Raw genomic sequence first — 21,401 nt, 5'->3', positions numbered from 1 at the left:
CACGTTCTACTTAAATTTTGATTTAAAGCTTTCGTGACTGCAGGGATTCATATTCTTGGTTCTTTCTTTATATTTTTATTATTTTATTGTTTCCCTTCTACGTGACTTTACCGAAAGAACCAAGAATACGTTCTACTTAATTAAATAGACTTTTTAATAAATGTTTTCTCCTACAACATCAGAATGCAGCGCCACATTAAATACGCACTACAATGACAATAGTTTAAAGCGATTTGAAGCCTGTTTTATTTTTTGGGGGGGGGGGGGGGGGCAGAGCTTTTTGACGTCATATTTGAGGGGGGTCTGACTTTTTGTGACGCCGTCCAAAATCGCGTGACGTCATTTATGGACGGCCCCTATGTTGAACTTCTTTCGCACCGTACGTAGCCAACCGTGCTAATCGAAATGGCGCGGTGTTACCACTTTTCCTGAAAATTCTGTGCGCCGCATTTTTGTGAGTGCGGATTTGGATGGATTTCAGAGCGCGTAAACAATGTCAGGCGTTCGAGAACAGAAGGCGATTTTGTTTTATTTTCACCAAATGCGCTCGCTGTATTTATTTTTAACAAAAAAAAATGTATTCCCACGAGCTTAAAAACGCCGACGCAGGTGTGGCCATTCGAACCAAATTACATAAACGGGGGCAAGAGAAAAACCGAGGAGGGGAAAATAAAAAAGACATTTTTTTTAACGGGGAAAAATGAGCCCCGAATTCGAGGGTGATGATGGGGGTTGGGCAGTTTGTCTCGCGGCTTGTGTGGAAGGTCGGATGGGCGCAAACGAATGTTGTTCGCTGCGTCTGCACGGACACGGACATCGGAATGACCGTGCACGTGACAACAACGTCACGCTTCGTGCCAGCACAGAGGACAACCAACTCGGTTACCCAATGGTAACGAGGGCAAAGGGGTGACCCGAATAAAACAATAACCACGGATAAGGGGCCGGCCATAAATGACGTCACGCACCTAGAGATAAGGGGGGGGGTGGGGTCAGACATTTGTGACGAAGGGGGGGGGGTTTGAGAAGCGTGACGTCACATCAAAATGAGCAACTTTAAATAAATATGACAACACGTTCTACTTAATTAAATAGACTTTTTAATAAATGTTTTCTACTACAACATCAGAGTGCAGCGCCACATTAAATACGCGCTACAATGACAATAGTTTAAAGCGATTTGAAGCATGTTTTATTTGGGGGGGGGGGGAGGGGGCAGAGCTTTGTGACGTCATATTTTAGGGGGGGTCTGACTTTTTGTGACGCCGTGTGACGAGGGGGGGGGTCAAAAATCGTCCAAAATCGCGTGACGTCATTTATGGACCGCCCCTAAAGCGAAACGCACGAAAATCAGGCCGTGGAGACGGTTGTGTTGTTGACGTCAACGAGAATGGGGGGGGGGGGGTTATGACGTCAAATGGTTAGTCCGTTTTTCATTGCTTATTAAAGCTACCGGTTGACTTGCCTATGCACTTGCGGTCACGTGCGAACCGAGTCTCGCTGATCGCCGTCGACGAGCGAGGAGTGGCTAATGTTTGAACCAGACCTTGCCTTTAAATATTCCACAAAGCTTATTCGCAACCGCGCCGTTAATCCACAACCCGGACAATCTGCCCGCGATAAAAAAATATGACGGTACAAAATTTGTTCCCGTTGTGTTTAAACTGGTGGCTCCGAAGCCACTTTTCCCAAGCCTTATCTGTTGGTTCCCCATTCCTCACAGTCCCCGCAGGTCCAGCTTCGAAGACAGGGGATGATCTGACACAACGACCGCCCTCATATCCGTAAAATCTTTGCAACAAACCTCCCTTGTGAATCCCCTGCTGCACAATGCTCACTTAAACTGTTTACCAGGTAAGGCCCGCTGAGATGTATGGCTCTTTTTTTAGAAGCGACCTGGCCACAAACTATAGCTCAACGAAGTGGCTTAGCAGCCAAATACTCTGCACGCGTGATTCTAAATGGGGAGGGAAAACCCGGAGGTCCCGGGCAAAAATCCACGCGACCACGGGAAGAACGTGCAAACTCCAAATATGCATGCGTGAGGGTCGAGATCGAACCCACGATCTCCTTGCACACCAGGCGGTGTAATTAACATCTCACCACCGTGGCACTTAGACAGCGGCGACCTCAAATCCTACCACTGCGCACCTCGGGGACAAGCCGCTTCGTGCAGGATCAGAAATCGTTGCGTTGCCAATGAGAGCACATTGCTGAAGGAAGACTGTACGGTTACACGTCCGGCAGCATTAAGGACGTGCAGGGTCAGCGCCGAGCTGAGAATGGTAAAAGCCAGCATCGCCGCTCAGCTTTAAAACAAAACAAAAAGGAAGCACATACGGTTGCCCGAATCCCCCCGACGTGTAACTGTGGGGGGGGGGGGGGGGGGGGGATGGCGGTAAGCTCATCACACGATTACTTCGTGACCTCCGGGGGTCACTGACGAGAGTGCACGCGGGCACCGGGGCTTTTAGCTTTTTTTTTCCGGCCGCGATTTAACGGACCGTGCAGCAAAAAAAAAACCCAACACTGATTCAACATGCGCACGTGTATTGAAGTGATCAACTGCTGACTGGCTAAGACAGCAGTGGCATTTCCTCGGCTGGAATGCCATTCTGCAGCAATGTCAATGGAGCGCATGCATTGCGGTCGGCAGAGAAGCAACGCGGCTCACGTTTTATTTGCTGCTGGCCTGGCGGATTAAATCCCGCATTTCAGCAGAACCCACACCACTGCAGTGGCGAGCCACGCACCTTCGCGCCGCATTGCTCGTCACGCAGAAGCTCAAGAGTTTAGGTCTGGTAGAATTTTGAGTGAGTAGCTGAGTGACCCAGGGGTCAAATCTGGGTTTGAGCCACCAGTGATTAAACTGGGTTTCTCTAGTGCAGTGGGATGATGGTATCAGCCAAAGCACAATTCAACTATGCAAAGTAAAAACAAAAACGATAACGTTACATTTGGGTTTTCATTAAATTTGGCTTCATTCTACCTTTGAGAATGAAAAAAAAGATTTGTGTGACGAACACACGATCGACATTTGTTTTACTTGGAAAGTGTGAGTGTGTGGATTAAAAATGTCACCTGAAGGTATCTCGGAAGTAGTTATGTTAGATCTTCCGTGGGCCATTCTCTAAAACACTGCTCTGCAAATTACAAATTAATTCTTTATCTCGGCATATTAGGCCAATGCCATAATTAGGTTACATATGGGAAAAGGACAACCATATTTAAGAATGCAATAAAAAGGGCTATACAACACATTTTAAGGCACATTCAGGATTAGATTAAATGCTGACATCCACATGTTGCTGAGCTGCCATTGTAGTGAAGGCACATCTGGAGAAAAAAAACCTAATTTTATTATTTGTCTCCTTCACTGTGGCACTGCCATGATACTGGATAGGGGCACTCACACCAGTCAGGTGCACAGCGAGAGGCAATCGGTGCTCCCGTCACCAACCCGCATGGACTGGTGTGTTTACGGTCAAACAACCACCGTCCGAGGTTGTCCTTATGTTTATAGTTTTTTTTTATTATTGGCCAACAGACCTCCTCCTCACGTTCCAAATTAAAAAAAAGAGTTGCATACATAATACGCGGACACCAAAACCGCACTCGGAAGAACAGGATATTTAATCTAAACGGTTAATGAAATGAACCCAATCAGAAAATCAAACGGTACACTGCAGATCAACGCTCGGTCCCCGCGCTTATCACAACACGAAATATAAGCGAGGGAGCCCATTTCATCAACGGTCCACAGAATCAAATTGAACGAGCTGCCGTCAGATCTTCCTCCGCGGCCCCAGGCAATTCAAAGCAGAGCGGCTTCGCCACACAAACTGCCGGAGTGAAGGGTGCCTCATCACGGCGGAGGGAAGGCAGCAAAATAAAAAGGGGCAGTGGGTGGGCGAGTTGAAAGCGAAATACAGTGAATGCCCATGGTAATTCAGCCTGGCGATCTGATCGTGTCTCTGACTGGCACTTTTATCTTTCACCTGGCAAACACCCTGTTGCTTCCCCCCCCCCCCCCCCACTTAAAGGTTCGAGACAGACTGACCTTGCGTCCCCACTGGTCCATCTCCATGCCAAAGGGGTACTTGAGATGGGATTCAGCTTCTAAATGCCCGACGGTTCAGACAGAGACACGGGGAGCTGGCATACGCGCGGGTCACTGGCACAGAAATGCTCGTTTGCCGACTGTTACCATCGCCGCGTTGATCTCCTTGCGTATGTTTTAAATAAAACGCGTAAACGTGCCAATGCAGGTCGTTACCATTGTCACCGTCGTCGTCAGCCAGGGTCTAGCCACTGCTGAATGAAAGTATGTCGTCATCGTTGTCCCCCTGTACAAGACGTCGCCATCGCTCGCGGTCTCGCGTTGCAACGATTTCATCGCTGCATCTCCGCCGAAGACGTCCGCTCGAGTGAGCTCCATCCCTGAGCTTACCGCTCCACCGTTGGTCTCAACCAGCGACGCGTTCTGCCCAAGCCCAATTAGAGTTTTCCTTACAGGTCAATGCGATGATGCCTCCAACAAAGACACGATCACTTTAGGAGATAACCGTACCGAGCGCGTTGTGAATCGGTGGTGCTACATTTAAACACAATTTCTCAGTAAATTGCATTTACATAATGGAACGTAAGAACCGGTTGAGTAACACAAACGTATCTCTGGGAAATTAGTGAATAAGCAGCTGTCTTTCCATGGTGCAGGTAACACTTGCGAAGCAATGTATTCTATTTCAGTTCCGAGCCACCCTAACCTCAACATGACTCCCTCTTTCGCACAGCAGTGAAGCTAACAATGCACTATGCAAAAGTTTACCCCATCATGGCTAGAGTGCTTTGCAAGCTCCTGCTTTTAACCTGAAGCGACTGGAAGAGGTTTTAGCCTGCCTGGCTCCGGCTCCTCTGAGTTGGCAGGGTCAGTAGAGATACCACGTGGGTTTTTTATCCAGCAGTGGATTGACAAGTGTCTGGAAAATGACAATGTGTGATAGGTGACGCTCCTGGCTTCGCGAGATGAAAGAAAAACTACCTTAATGACGGTCGCAGGCAGCAATGCACCACCTTGTGTCAGGGGACGTCTCCCAAAGATGATGTCACAGAAATACTTGGCAAGTCACTTCAATAAACATTTCGGTCAACACTGCAGGCATACGTTTTCGAAAAGCTCTCCAGAGCGTTCCTTGCATGTCAGACTGAATGCTTTTTACTTTCCCGATAAGAAACATTAATGGACTATTTGTATGTGCAGTCATTGGTGACCGGGCCGAAACCATAAACGCAGCACACTTGTAAAAATCTTGTTTAATCACGGGCGGCTGAAACTAAACATTTTAAAATCGTGGATCTCAGCAGTGCTGGCTCAGGGCTCTGAGAAGGCATTAGCACCGAGCCGCACAGCCACCTCCACATTTTTTTATTTTGTACTTAAAGACGCCGACCTGGAACTTCGCAACCCTAAACCCGCCTCAACAGCGCTGCAACGGCATTCCGGGAAGGCACGGCGGAATGTGCACGGCGGTGGAGGAATATTTTCTACCAAAAACGTTGCTTCAAATCACGGCCCGTTCAAAGACAGCGCGGCGGCTTTACCCTGTGATCGGCACAATGGACGCGTCAAGCATTTCACGTGCGTCAATGATCAAGGCCAAAGGAAAGCGAATCTGTCCAACAACCTAGAACATCACTCGTTTTAACGGCGATCGTAAATCTGTGCGTTTCCTTCCAAATCTATTGCAATGACACAAAAATCCGCAGGATTGAGCGGGCCGCATCGAAGGGGACTCCCGTCGCAAAGCAAACCTTTCCCGACACGTACTTCCCCCGGATGAACGGACCGGAGTCGCGCCTGGGGCTACGCCTGGGAATTCTGGCCGTGTGACAGAGGGGCAGACAGACGACAAAGGAGGCAGACGGACGGGAAGGAGGCACACGTGGGACCAAGGCAGACACACGAATGGGAAGGGAGGTAGAGAGGCAGACAGATGGCAAAGGAGGCAGGCAGACAGACAGGACAGCGGGACGGAGGCAGCAGTGGACAGAACTCAACTTGGATTCCCTGCAGCAGTCGCACGATGTTAATTTCGTGAACAAAATTAATTTGCGACGAAAACATTTTGTCAATGGGGCGGTCTTTCTTTATTTGAGTCAATTATGAGAGGATGAAAATTAATCAAGTGCGATGATGACTACGACCGTCCACCAAAGATCAAAGTGCGACTGACAATTACGAGACTTAAAATTAACGAGGCTGAATGAAAATGCAGAATGAGATCATTTGGTAGTGATGTTAGAGACTGCAGTGCACTGAGAAAAATCTAAAATGGCAATTGGCCACATATGTAGTTTATAAAGACATTTACCGAGTTCACTGATTGGATGACCTGATAATACTTGGGGAGTGGTGACTAATTATACACCCCTCACACCAACGTTTAATAACGAAGAGTGAATTAAAAGTGTTGGCCCCTTTAGCAGACTACACACAAACGAAAATGGTTAAATTCAATACGCGGACTATAAGCCTCGACTGCAATTCCACAGGTTGTCGTCGACTTCACTCAGGAAATTACTAAAATATATACTTTACAAAAAAAAATGCTGACGACAACCCTTGGGCCAACGTAGGCTTTGCGGTTGGGGAACCGTTGGACAAACGTTGGCCCAACGTTGCACCATCGTTGGGCCCAACGTTCCACAATTTACTGGCGTTGCCGGCAGCCGAGAATCCCAGCTCACACGCGACACCGCAAAAAGCAGCCGCGCGGCTTCTCAGTTTGCGCAAACCTCTCCCAACTCGAAGTGTGAGAATTTTATTCTTTTATATTTTTATTATTTTATTGGTTCCCTTCTACGCGACTTTACCGAAAGAACCAAGAATATGTGTGACTTCCTGTTAAATGTATTCGCTGGCGGATGGCGGCTCTCTATTGGCCACGGCACAGTATGCAGAGTGTAGATACTCTTTGTTTTTTTCGGTAAAGTCACGTAGGTAAAAAGGAAAACAAATAAATTAAATCACGTTTCGGGCGCAACACAAGCGTCCGTCTTCAGGTGGGGGGGACAGACACAGCGAGAAAGCAATCGCTGACGTATGCCTAAGAGATGGCTGTGACGAGGGATTATATAGCTGAAGGGGGGGGGGCTAGGGTGAGTGTGGGGACGGGGCGTGGGCTGGGGGGGGGAGCCTAGAGTTCAAACTAAAGCTATTGGTATCCTTGGTTCTTTCGGTAAAGTCACGTAGAAGGGAAACAATAAAACAATATATATATAAAACAATAACATTCTCACGACGTTTCGACTGCTTGACCAGTGTTGAGGAGTAGGCCAAAATACCCCCTCGTGGAGGGGGCTCTCTGGAGTTTCCTTCTGCTCACATTTGCAGGGCGGCACCTTTATAAAATATATACAAAGATCCCCCATATAGCCTTTATACAGACTGCTGGGGCAAGTGCTATTAGCGGTGTAGCAAAAACCACGCCCGGCCGCCTTTGTCTCTCGAGTGCCGCCGATGTTTACAAACCGCACCAGATTTTTTATTTAAAGCTTTCGTGACTGCAGTAATTCATATTCTTAGCTCTTTCGGTAAAGTCACGTTGAAGGGAAACAATAAAATTGAAGGGAAACAATACACATTGTTTTATATATATTTTATTATGTTATTGTTTCCCTTCAACGTGACTTTACCGAATGAGCTAAGAATATAAAGCGCACCAGGTTACTCGTTTGAGGCCAAGTCGACCTTGTCGCTGTTAATGATCGTGAGCGTAAATCGAAACTCGGGACGCTTTACCCCTCTCTCTGCGAACGCGATCGTGCGAGGAGCTAGCGCGGGCGGATTCCTTCTTAGGGCGCGTTCCACGCGACGCACGTGCGCGGCTTGGCTCTGCGGGGGTGGCTGGGACGGTCGTGGTGGGGGCATGCACGGGAGTGGCCACGCACCCATCCCACGGTTGTGGACAACAATGACCCGCGTTGCACGCAAACCGCACGCCAAGGTGGGTTACCTTTTGACCGGAGCATGAAAAACATTTGCATCTAGCCAACGTTTTGCGACGGGGTTGCGACCCTCACAAAAAAAACACATGCCTCGATTGCCGCGAAGTAATTATTGATTATTTACGGGGCTGATGTAAAGTCAAATACTTGTTCTAATTTTGGCTGATGGAGTGTGGAAACAACTGTACAAATGAGAAAGTATTTTTTTTTAAATAAAGCACAAGACGGTAAAAATGAGACGTGAACATATTTCACTTTTAAAAACTAAGTTTCAATCATGAATTGTAACAAAGCATTTAATTAATCGGGGGCAGGGGTGATTTATCACATGGCCAGCATCATCATATATTTTTGTTCAAAATCATTGTAATAATGTGACGATAACCCTGCTGTACGAATGGAACAAACATTTAATTCATAAATTCACCGAGGCCCTTCGTTTATAACCAGGTTGGGGCTTGTTCGGCCAAAGAATACGCTCGTCAAAGTGGGCCCTGGGATAACAAACAAAAAACACACGGCATGCGTACAATGTGAATTGTTTTGAAGAGCAGTGTCAACAAAGTCACGGAAAGAGGCCCGCAACTATAACTCAACTTATGAACGCTGGGAATTCTCAACAGGGCCGCTTTTTGTGTGTGTGTGTGTGTTTTTTTACGGAGGCAACAAAAAGACTGGCCCTCATTATTTATTTAAAAAAAGGCTGGGCTTTTAATTGCCTTGTGTTTTGTTTAGCCGACGTCGCCCCGGGTGTCCTTTACACGGCCTTGCTGGCTGTAAATCACGCGGGGTCCAAACGCCTCCAACCGCTACCAAGCAAAACGAGCGACCGAACTGAGAAAAGGGACCCGAAGGATTTCTCCACAAATCTGATGAAGCTAGTTGTAATTACTGGCGAAACGTCGTACCCGAATTGTAAATGTTGCGGCTTTGCACAACTCGTGTGCTGAACTCGTAACGAATTGGCATGTTTTTTTTACGTGACAAACCTTACTACCTGGCTTTGTCGGGGTGGTTCGGCGGGATTAACGACACTTTTCTATATTAACGCGATATAACAAACAAAAAACCTCTTGTCGATAATACTGGTCGCGAAAGCCTACTTACGTGTTAAACTGACAAAAGGGAGTTCTTCAAAAGCCACGCGAGATTGCCACACCTCCAAACGAGCAGCAGCAGCAACAGCAGATGGTCCCAAACATTTAAGGGACGGCAGCATTCCTCACCGCTCCATTCCTCCTCCTCCTCCCTCCTCCTCACTCCCAGAATTTCATCTCGAGTGCTCGCACAAAGCCAACACGACGATTAGCCAAGCTCAAAATCAGCATTTTGGGCGAGACTCTTGGGTCGCATGCGGAGTACGGCTCAAGATCGCAGCTCCCCTTACCGTCGCCGCCAGCCCACCCCCCACACAACTGGAGACCCTCTCTTGTTCTCGTCTCCCCTTTGCAAAAGACACTCGCACCCTCGCAAGCGTCCTGCCAAAGATTGATAGCGCCAACGTTCGTTTGGGTTTCGGGTGTGCAACCATCCAAGCCTACCCACCTTACGACCCTTTTTTGATAAGGGTCACCGCCCTGCTGAAGCCTCCGAGTTAAAGCGCAGGCTGCGAAACGCATCAGCGTGTCTTACCGCAGCGCTTGAGTACGGACGGAGGCCAGCCCAGCGCATTCCACTGCAGTCCCATGGACAGAGACAGATGCTGCAGCTGCTGCTTCGTGGATCTACTAAAACATAAAATAGTGTACACCTTTTCGCCGACTTTCCGTATGTATGTTGAACTTCTTTCGTACCGTACGTAAGCCAACCGCACTAACCCGAGGCGCGGGGGGAAGGCCAACAAACTAAACACAAGAAGCAGTTTTAAAGAAATTCGTCTTCAACCTAGATTGTTTACAAGTGCGCAGCTACAGTGGCTTCCTAATATCGGAAGGAAGAGTGTTGCACATGGCCCTGAAGCGCATCTGAACAGGCGCGATGCGGTCACCGGTGACACAAGAGTAAAACAAATAAAAAAACACACGTTTAATTAAAATCACGCTTTCTGAGCAAAGGGTAAAAAACGCTGTAGTGACCAGCAATAAACGCCATGATCTGTGATAGATAAGAGTTAATACGTTCCTTCCAAGAAGTCTGCACGCCGAGCTGACCCCACTGAGATCCGTGGGCCCAAATCTGAACAGCTGCCCGTGATGACACTGAGCTCTCCAGTTTAACAAAAAAAAAGACCGACCCCCCTCAACGGCTGCACACAAAAAAACCCCATCAGGTTGAATTTGGTTCTTCGTTGAGTTTCACCAAGTGCAACCGTCTCTCAGCAGACTGCATAGGAAAGTTTGCCCACTACCTTGTGAAGCATAAAATGGGCCACTTTAACCCATCGTGTTTGGTACGAGTCCGGTGAAAAGTCTCTTCTTCGGCCATTCTCTGACGACAGAGAGATTTCCAAATGTTTTCTTTTTATATTTTCGTGCACGATGCCAATAGCACAACTAGAGTACAATTTAAAATGAAGACACAGTCCTTCAATATCGCGGGGGTTATCACATGGTACTCTGCCCATACAGGTGAAAATAGGGTGTGCTGAAAGAACGAGTATTGTAAAGTACGTCACATATCCGTGACGTTGTACGCACATCCACCCTGACCGGTTAACCGTCCCACGCCCAGCGCAGTGCATGTGCACGGTAGTGTCAAAAAAAATGTGTTGAAAGAAGTTCACGAATTTGACCTTTTTTACACAGAGTCACGTGTTTTTAATCTGGCGTACATGCGCTTACTTCTAAAGCACAGTCAGGCGCTTCCCCGTCATTATATATACAAATATATGCATGTTGAACGTCTTTCGCACCGTACGTAGCCAACCGTGCTAATCGGAGGTGCGGGGGTAGGACAACAAACTAAATACGAAAAGCAGTTCTAAAGAAATGAGTTTGTCAATCTAAATTATTTTAAAGTGCATGGCTCCAGTGGCTTCCTACTATCGGAAGGAAGAGCGTTCCAGACGGCCGCGGAAGCGCATCTGAGAGCGCGCGATGCGGTGACCACCGTCTTCGTTTGATGGCCAACAACCAAAAGTCGCTGCTGCTGCGAGGGTGCCCGGATTTGGCGTGACGGTGGTTCATGCTTCTTGATGCGAGTGTGCGCTTCATTGCGTGCTTTCTACGGAGATTCACAAACCAGACTGATTCACATATCGTCCTACACCTGAGTCCGCAGCGAGTCGGATTTGACACGATTGCTGCCTTTGCATTTTTGTTGTTGTTGTTACTCAAACAAAATGTATCTATTTGATGCTAAAAGTGTTGGATTGTGTATTTTTCTCACAACATGACACACATGAAAAAAGAAAAGTATTAAAAATTTGGTTGAAAGACTAACGAATAATGTATTTTAAAAAAGGAGGAAATAAAACATGCGCATGCGTGTATGATGTAACTTTTTACAACACATTTCATCAGTGCCGACGCCGATGGGCAGCTGTCAGGGCGAAATGAATTTGCATTTGTGTGCGAATATTCATCTCTCCTGTGGTTTGTGTCTGCAAGTGTTTAGCAACCCTTTCGTGAATTTGGCCAGTTTTCAATAGGATAAGTATCGAACAGTGACACAACTTTATAGTGGAGTTTAGTTCATGCACAACCATGTTTACACGAGATAAAGCATCACCCACCCCTCCGTTGTGGATGGAAAAACCAGACAAGACAGACATTGCAAATACATACATTAACACTTTCAATCTTAGCTGGAATCCCTTCAAAGTGCCACTGGTAAGAATGAACACGTGTGCCCTGCGTGGAGTGATGCGGTGCGATGTGCTCAATATTGCTGCGTCGTTTCCTTTGTGGGCGCGGATTTAAGAAAACATTCTTGAGGCGCCGACGGTCGGCTCGCGACCGCGCTTTACATGCTCCGAGACACGCAGAAAACGAAATCTCGGCGACTCCGGTCCAGGATTCGTACGATGAGCGCGCACGGCCAGCGTGGATGTCTCTCGCGATGTCAGGCCTCCACGGGGTTTCCCCGTCTGCCTTCATTATACCTGATAACGCTCCGCCAGCACCATCATCAGGGTCGTGAGAAGTGTACCACCTTGTGACAAAGAACGGTCCCGAGAGGATACCAAAAACTCATTTAAAGTCACAACTATAGAATAGGCACCTTTAACCAAACGATAGAGATACTTTTGTTTAATATGCCCCCTCAAACAGTGGTCATCAAAGGTTATGCAAATCAATATTATTATGACCATTATAATTATCAAAGCCGGAATAAATCACATGAAGTACCCTACCAAATGTAATACGATAGTGCGTTTGTGCTGCTGGTGGTGGGTGAATGGGGTTGCGATAATCAACTCGCTCCACTCGTGGTTTTAACCCATCCTCTCAGCGGTGCCAGCTCCATGCCACCGACACGCCAATAACCCATTGAGCCAAGGCTACTAACGTCAGTCCATATTTAACGTCTCGTCTCGTGCAGCCTGGCGGACGACACTTTCATTGAATTGCAATGTGCGAGGTGGCCAACTGTCTGGGAGGTGATCGTACCGAGCTAACGCCGCTGAGATCCTGAGTTCAAATCCAAGCAGCCGTCCGTGTGATTTAAAACGGATGGTCAAGCAAAGCGAGTTTAGAGTTTCAGCCCGGTCATCACTGACTGCACAACAACAACAACAATAAAACCCCATCACAATAAATTGAGTTCGGCATTTAATTTGGCTAAAATCCCTCTCTGAGCATTATAAATATAGGTTTTACCGTCAAGCGACGATTGTCACTCTTGGTGGCAGGTTGGATGGGTGGGAAAGTGCTGACCCCTACGGTGTTGACCAGAGGTCACTTGAAAGGATTCTCAGAGGGAGCTCTGTGATGTCCGCTTCCGTGGGCCGTTCTCAAATGTGGAAGAGTGCACTGCTGTGCAAGCGATTGAAGCGGAATCTTTGTCTCGTGAGACGATACCGAAAGCACAATTTTGATCAAATTGAGGAAAAAAGGACAAAAATGATTTACTGAGTGCAACTGAAATAACAAAGCAGCTACTACTACAATGAGTCTAATCTCCGCACACTTTTATTTTCCAACTGCAGTACTTGAGAACATTCTGACTGCTCCGCGCACGTATAATGCAGTCTATTTAAGCTTCAAAGGAACTTCTACTCAATGGATTTGCACAGTTATGATGGAAGGAATTTCATGGCACTAAAAAGTTGAAAAACCACATCATTAACACACAGCGAGTTCACCTGTTGGGTGCCAAGTTTTATTAATTGTGGTCTAAAATCTCCAGCTCCCACGAGTGTCCTGCAGGCTTCACTTACTCTGAAGAATACCGACTCGCATTCTCTACCAATTAGGGAAGTGGTAAACGCTGAGCCAAGCTGAGTGTTCCGTTTCTAAATCAGCGGGCCGGAGCCCGTACCCTGACAAAACTACGGCATTTTTTTGATGGGTGACACGTTGGCAAATAAAATGCTCGTTTGAAAAGCATTGTGTGGCGGGTTGTTTACCGAGTGTAACGTTTAAAATGCGTAATGTCCCGTCGCACAACGTTTCCTGTGACCCTGTTTACACGAGGCTTCCTCGAGATAATTTGCAGCATAATATTTCAGTATTACGAATGAGGATGCTGCCTTTGTGTTAGCAGAACGGAGTTGCAATCCAGAGGTCCGCCGGTTCGATAGTATCTTAAGTACCCCCCGACGCTGTCCACCCAACAATATTAATGGTTACACCAGTTAGTCAATGGGCAGGTCGCGTATGGTGGGGTAAAATGTGTATGTATGTTGAACTTCTTTCGCACTGTATGTAGTCGACCATGCTAATCAGAGGTGCGGGGGATGGATAACAACATAAACACCAAAAGCAGTTCTAAAGAAGTGAGTTTTCAATCGAGATGATTTTAAAGTGCATAGCTCCAGTGGTTTCCTAATGTCGGAAAGAAGAGCGTTCCAGACGGCGGCAGAAGCGCGATACGGTGACCGTCATTGCTCGATGTTGAGCCAAAAGCCACTGCGAGGATGACCGGAATTTGCACGATGGTTTATCCTCCTTGACGAGTTCATTTGTGGCAAGCACTTTGTGTGAAATGAGTGCGACCTTATAATGTATTCATTCGGCAACCGGAACTGTGGATACTCCCACATCTTTCAAGACGTCTGACCAGCATGGAATAGTTGGCCAAATACCCTCCAAAGGGGCTCTCAAAGAACTAAAACAACAAAAAATCACGACGTTTCGGTCACAACACAAGTGGCCTTCATCAGGTGAAGGGACCAAACTGTCCAGAGGAGGTCCCTTCACCTGATGAAGGCCACTTGTGTTGTGGCCGAAACGTCGTGATTTTTTGTTGTTTTATTTTTTACCTACGTGACTTTACCGAATAGAACCAAAGCGTATGGATTCTTGCAGTCACGAAATCTTCAAATCTAGAATCTCAAAGAATTCCCACGAAGCAGAGGCCCTTCTGCCAGCAGTGGAGTGAGCAATTCATTGCAAGGGCTGCGCCTCCACCACCGTGTTATGAATAAAAAAAAACCTTAAATCAAGCACCGCGTTTTCCACCCGGCAACAGGTGGCCGGGCCCTATAGCGGTGTTGTTATCTTTTGTTCCCTCCCAAAGAGCGGATGCCGGACTAAATCAGGCAGGGGAGCGGACCACATACTCAGGTGGGCGATTATGTTAAATAATGAGTCACCAAAGCAAGTCTCCAGTCACGGGTGATGGAACAGGGCTGCTGGCCACAGCGAGCCCCTGGCTCTTTAACTGTAAATGCAACCCCGTAATGGTTTTACAGAGTTATGTGTAATCCTATGTTTTGTTTGGCATATTTTACTCCCCTTTTCATACCTCTCATATTTTTCAACTTGTTTTTTTGTGTGTGTGGTTTCAGATAACTTGTCCCGAGTTTGCTGTGCTTCATTTTGCATCCCACTCTCAGCAAACTGGGCCGTTACAATGCTAGTTACTTATTTAAGGAGGTGAAATACATTTCATAATGTTGCTTCTCGAGGGATTTCAATCTGTTGCTTCGAACCAGTCTCATTTTTCCTACCTTTTGAAATGAGACCGTTCGGCATGGCGTGGGCTTGTTGCGGCCTGATGCTCCACAGGGAGCGAAGAGGAGTGAATAAGTCTGAAATGAGACTTCTGATGCCTGTATAATTATTTTTGTCGTCTGTGCAGTGAAGATGAAGTACAACCTTGCATCGCACCCGACTGAGATCACTTCCCGTCTTAAAATGTAGCCGAGGACAAAGGCTGTCTCTCACAATTAACCTCGGTGTACGTTGAAACTTAAAAAAAAAGTTAATTAACATTGACACAATTCCACAGATGAAATAAATGCTCCCCACGGAGATTGCGGGGGGAGAAGGGCAAGGGGCAATGAGAGCCGATATTAGACCCACCTACGTGGCTTCGCTCAGCCCAGGAGGTGCGCACATTCCACACGTCAGGGTTTTTATTCACAGCTACAGCACCACCGCTCTCTCAGGCCTGCTCTCTCTTGAGTGCCTTGTGCAGAAAAACCCAGGGCGTCAGACAGAGAAGCACCTGTGCATACCAGCATGCGCCACAAAGTCTGGATCGTGTGTACCTATGGGAAAACCGCTGGCCCGCTCTAACAGGAATATTTATGGGGCACCGCATTTTAAAACACATTTTGAAAAAGATGAATGATATTTGTAGTCGCGGATATAATTTACATTAAAGGAAACCCCACTGGCATGGCACAATGTACTTTTAATGATTACATTTCTGCCTTCATTGCAATTGTGAGAAAGTGTGCCAACATTACCCTAAAACCTCTAGCAAACGGGCTCCTTGCGCTTTGTCATGAATCAGAGATACAAAACACACACGGCCAGTACTATCCACCCAAGCTTCCTGTGCAGCGTCGCACATGACCGGTGGTGTTATTGCTACGGCAAAGAAAGGAAAATAATTTTAAAAGCAGTGCCAGGAACTGTTAAGAGTTTTTGCGTGACGTTAAGAAATTCTGAAGGGCTGGTGTCCTTTTCTATATTATCTATTAATTCAGACATTATCCCTCCTATTGGCGGTGCGGATAAAAACAAATTACACACAAAAGCCACGATCTGCCTTCGCACCCTGGTCTCAGAACAAACCGTGTCATCAGTGTGCAGGGCGACATTTCGGCCACAAAACATAAAACACCACCAATATAGAAAACATTCACGAAAAAAACAACCCAATTTTTCTTATTTCTTTTTTTCGTCCTCAAACCACGACAGCCTGCACTTACGACATCATGAAAAGTGAATAACCTTCAAGAGAACTTTGTCATGCCATTCAATTATGCATGTTGCCAGGCCAGCCACCCAGAGAAAAGTTTCAGAATGTAACGCATACTGTACGATCGTGGCACCTCTCGAGTTTCTGTCATAAAATATCGAAAGAATATGCAGAGCTCAGCCGATTACCATTTGTGAGCAGGAGGCTTTGCTGATATCCTCACGTCTCAATTGCACGAGAGCCTCACGAAAGCGGAGAATCAGCAAGCCCACTTTTCGGCTCATGCTGTGCGTCTCTTGCAATTTGCGGTGTTAACGCAATGTTAATTTAATGTGCCACGGTGTGAGAATTAGGCAGAAAGGAAGGAAGCCTTGATGCGAATAGGGCAAAGTCCTCCGCTGAGGCGCGAGAGGCGATGTTTCGCCTGCCGACTTGCTAAATTAATAAATCCCTCAGCGCTCCTTCTCAAAAGCAGCCCGATGTTTACTTCCGTCGGTGTCAAATTAAAATCACAGCTCACCCAACGCGCGCATACTCAAAGGTGGGGATGCTCATCCCAATGTACGGCTCTCGTCGGTAAAGTCTGCTGCTTGCGCAAGACAAAGGAAGTGAAAGCTGTCACGCTCATGACTATGGGCTCTCAGCATCCAAATAGAGAGAGCCAGGGCTTAATTTCAGCCAGGCCTCTCCAGGTCAATGACCCGCAAAAAAAATGTCCGCACCGGTACACCGCATCCTTTATATACCTCTCGCCAAATGGCCTTGGCTTCAAGTCATGTGCCACCTTGGGAGGCTGGTCTAATAGTGACGCGGAAAAATACTTGATGAGAAATAAAGCCATGCAAATAGCACAAAGCTCCGAAAGAACTTTGGGGCACGGTGGCCCAGCGTAGTCCAGCTGTCTAAAACCCAGAAGCAGCGTTAACCAGCGAACACGGGGAACGACGCGTAAAAAAAATTGTATGGCAACAGATGTGACAATTGGCGGGCGTGGAAAGTTGCATCGAGTTTTAGCACGCTCTCAATAATTATTTCCGTAACAAAAGTGCCCCCCCCTTGTTGGGCGTGAGGCAATTCACTCTGAAAACAAAACGAGCTCGATTTTGCAGAGTCTGTGGACATTTTTTTTTAAAATGCATCTTAAAACATATTTATACGCTTCCGCGTATTCAACTTTGAGTTAATTTTGCATATGGATTCTTAGAAATGTATTTGTAATATAATATTTTTGATGCTGAGTGTCTGCTGCTGTGTCCTGTACAGCGCTTTGAGATCCTTGATGAAAAGCGCGATACAAATGGAATAATATTATTTATTAATACAACGTGAGGCACAAACCTCAAAAATAGCGCTAGCTCATGGGGTTAGCAAACCTGTGGCTCTGGAGCCGCGTGCGGCTGACGTTATTAAGGACCACCTTCTCGTATTCACCACATGCATTGCGGCTTACGTAACAGTGACATTTTTTTTTCTTCCGAATTCAAAAAGAACGTGGCTCTTCTTGTTATTATGGTTGCCGACCCCTGCGCGAGCTGCTCAACAATGCCACACATTGTGTCGGATGGATAAGGGTCTGAACTGCCCCGAGCAATGCACCAGCTTAGCACAATCATGTATCCATTAAATAAATGCATGTGTATAATAATAATAAACACTACTTTGGAAACATTTACAGTGCGTCGTGAAGACAATCAAAAGTAATTACGGGATGTCGGAAATTTGGAATGTAACGATTAAATGTCCTCCCTCCCCCCACTCCCACACCACAAGCGATTTGACTATCGAGTTTGTATTTTCAATTTCTGCTGGTCTCATTCATAGCATTGTTTTACTCTGCAAACCAAGTCTACCTTGACCAAGAAGACCTTAGTGGCTCAAAAAAAGTATGTAAGTATGGCCCTGTGTCAATCCACATCCGGATGCAGGTGTCTGTTGTAGGGGAAGTTTGACCATACTTATCTAAGCTGGTCAATATAAGCTGGCGAAGAAAAGGGAGAACCGGGACTGTTTCAGACACCACATGGCCACACCGATGTAAGCTGTGGCTGGCAAATCAAACTGAGGTCACCAGATTTGTTATGCAATACGCTTACCACTATTCCCACCACGCTTTCCTGGTTTAAATAAAGCATATGTATATTTACTGAGCGGGCAGTGGCGGCTCAAGTGATGAGCACATTGCACTACGATCCCAGCGACCTGAGGTTGATTCGTGACCAAAGCTAACATTGGTGGCGAAAGATATCTGCATCGGTCCTGCGTGTCCTTTCCTTCACCAACCCACAACCGACCAGAGTGGTGAAATATGGTCAAATAAGCCTCTTGATTCGAAACGGCATGGAAAGGTCCTCGTCCAACAGTTCGATTGGCGAAAAGTGCAATACAAACCAGCTGTATCGATGGAACAACGCTCTTTCATTCACATCAAGCACATTGCCCCCCATTGAAAATACTGAACATCGTGTGGAAACAGATATGTAGGGCTGGATACATAATTATGGGACAAAGTGCTCTAACACTGCCACAGAGAGGATTTATTTTGGGGGACGTGTTTATAATGACTCGGGGAATAACCCCAACACATCGGGGTATTTTATGTGCAATGCCTCAGAGTGCTATCGGTGGAATGGCCTATTTCAGCAATGGGCCATCTGGGAACTTCAATGGCTGGGTAATGGATTGCAGACAACATCTTAATTTTAATGGCAGGCAAACTAGATCACGACTAACTTTCCAGATTTATGGGTTGCAAGATTTAGGCAATGTAACCGGAGACTTATAAGTTCACATCTTCCTCACTACTCAGGCTATTGTGTGCTTCTGTGAACTCTGACAAAGTTCACATTTGTTGCCTATTTCCCAATTCTCAGGATTCAATGCACGTGAGACTCTAATATCGTAGGACACGCTTACAACACACATTGCATCATGAGCGCGCATCACACAACACACGAAAAACGTGTTTTTTAGTGCAGGCGGGCTGGCTCAAACATTCTTCTGCACGAACCCAGCTATCCGAGTTTGATCCCTAATCACGCCTAACATTTACGGAGATGCGGCTGTCTGAGCTTAACCACCTGAATGTGAAATTGTAGTTGTTGCTCTGCATTTACATCAGCCGAAGAAGAGATGAGTGGCGAGTGATGTCTTAACAGGTCCGGGGATGCCCCTCGCCCCAACCTAAACTGACCAGTGTGATGAATTATAGTGAAAAAATCCTCCACGAATTGACGTGGCATGCGAGGGCCTTCCGCGAGTTCATTGACAAAGGCCTGCAATTTATGATTACCGTGAGTGGGCAAATGATTACGTGGTTTCCCCCTTAAATGACTGATATTTTGCTGCAAATGTGCACGTTTTAATTCCAGATATTCCACGCCAGTGCCCTCCTCAACAATTGTGTGAAATGTTACGCTTCAGTCAACGTTTATTGCAATTTACATCTATTTCGTTGGGCCTTGCGGTGCATGGCGAAACCAAGTGGTAGCCTATTAATAGCCCTTTGTAAATCAACGCTTCAGCGTGCTTGGTAGTCCATTAGGTGTTGCCTGACCATACTTCACCACGCTCGTCGGTATGACGTCGGGAATCGACCTCGGGTCGCCTTATTTCATAGCGCAGTGACTCAACCAATGCGCCAGCAACTGATGAATAAAAAATCAAAGCTAACACAGGGCGAATTTAGTCTCAAATAAGTTGAGCTATTTCTCCCGACTTCTGAACAGATATCCCGAGTTAATTTCATTCAACGCACCACTTTAATTTACAAAGGACAACAAAACCGCTCGCCGCGAAGCGACAATGACAATCTGAACAGCGCTTGCAAACGAAGATTCTCCATCTCAAGGGACTTCTCAGGTTAAATATTGCAATGACGTTCCACCCCCACGTGTGCCGCAAAATGTGCACCTCGATACCTCCAAAGACCGCTCGTGTAGCCGTCACAGACTGTGGGGGGCAAGTTGATGTTAGCGAGCACTCCATGAAGGCCGGGCACGGCACACGCCCGGCCGCCTTTGTCTTTCCCAGTGGCGATTTTTACCGCACACCGCAGCTGGTACTAATTTGACGCCGAGTCGACCTAGGGGCGGCCCACTCCAATACTACAACAGCCGCAACGGCGACGTCACCACGGCGCCTGTGCCAGGCTAGGTGCACTTTGAGGCCACGCGAAGTGTCGAAGGCTCGCTGCTGGCAGGTCACGGGGACAAACCCCGGCGGCTACCCCCACCCACACCGCCCCTCACTCAGAAGCCCCGCCCCTCGCCCGGCAACCCCGCCCCTCACTCAGCAGCCCAGCCCCTCGCCCCGGCAACCCCGCCCCTCACTCAGCAGCCCAGCCCCTCGCCCCGGCAAACCCGCCCCTCGCTAAGCAGCCCCGCCCCTCGCCTAGAAAGCCCCGCCCCTCACTCAGCAGCTCCGCCCGTCATCCAGCAGCCCCCGCCCCTCACCCAGCAGCCCCGCCTCCTACAAAATCCCCGCCCCTCACTCAGCAGCCCCGCCCCTTCTCCCCTTCACCCCCGCCCACCCGCTCCCCGGTTGCCGCCAAACGTCACGTGACCGTCGCGAGCCGTGGCCGCGATGCACGTAACGGCGCAATGAGGGAGTGAGGCGGAGAGGAAGGGGGTCTAATGAATGGAACGTGCACACACACACTCACGGCCGATACACGAGCGACGTCTTGCGTGTGCAGCCAAACCGAGGGGGCTTCATTGGGCGTCTTATCGAGCGACGTTGCTCGCGTCGGGTCAATCGATCAAAAAATCTCGCGAAATTCTCACCTTGTTCCGCGATTCAAGCGCCGGTTTTTTTTCTCTCTCTCTCTCTCGTTTAAGATGGGCAGCCCGCGGTTGCTATTCTTCCTCGGAAATAAAAGCTACAGTTTTATCCGATTGCTTTTAAAACGACGCAACTAAGAACGTGCCGATTTAAAAATCGCGTTTTTGCTGCGGCTTCGCTTCGCTTGCGCGCGCGCGCGTTTGTCGTCAGCGCGGTCACGTGAGCCGCGCCGCCCTAGGCCCCGCCCCCTCCCTCCACAACCGGCTCGCCGTAACCCCGAACGCACGTGGCTCGGCAACACTGCGCTTAGCTGATTGCCGCTGCGCGCTCTGGTCGACTCAGCCTCAAATGAGTGCCTG

The 21,401-nt window shown here is 47.6% G+C and overlaps 1 protein-coding gene across 1 annotated transcript in view; it reads right to left on the bottom strand.

The window, feature by feature from the left end:
* The window catches only part of LOC116953328 (rho guanine nucleotide exchange factor TIAM1-like), a 136,586-nt gene extending 115,346 nt beyond the window's left edge, over nt 1-21,240 (bottom strand). Inside the window, exon 1 of the mRNA XM_032973426.2 lies at nt 21,045-21,240. The gene's annotated coding sequence lies outside the window, so the exon portion shown is untranslated. The remainder of the gene's footprint in view (nt 1-21,044) is intronic.
* Nucleotides 21,241-21,401: the final 161 nt, after the last annotated feature.

The sequence above is a fragment of the Petromyzon marinus genome, chromosome 51 (genome assembly GCF_048934315.1).
Source record: "Petromyzon marinus isolate PM22_M1 ecotype Great Lakes invasive population chromosome 51, UKy_Petmar_22M1.pri1.0, whole genome shotgun sequence".
In the NCBI taxonomy this organism is placed as follows: Eukaryota; Metazoa; Chordata; class Hyperoartia; order Petromyzontiformes; family Petromyzontidae; genus Petromyzon; species Petromyzon marinus.
The sequence above is the reverse complement of the archived record's forward strand: the minus strand, read 5'-3'. Positions and strand labels throughout refer to the sequence as shown.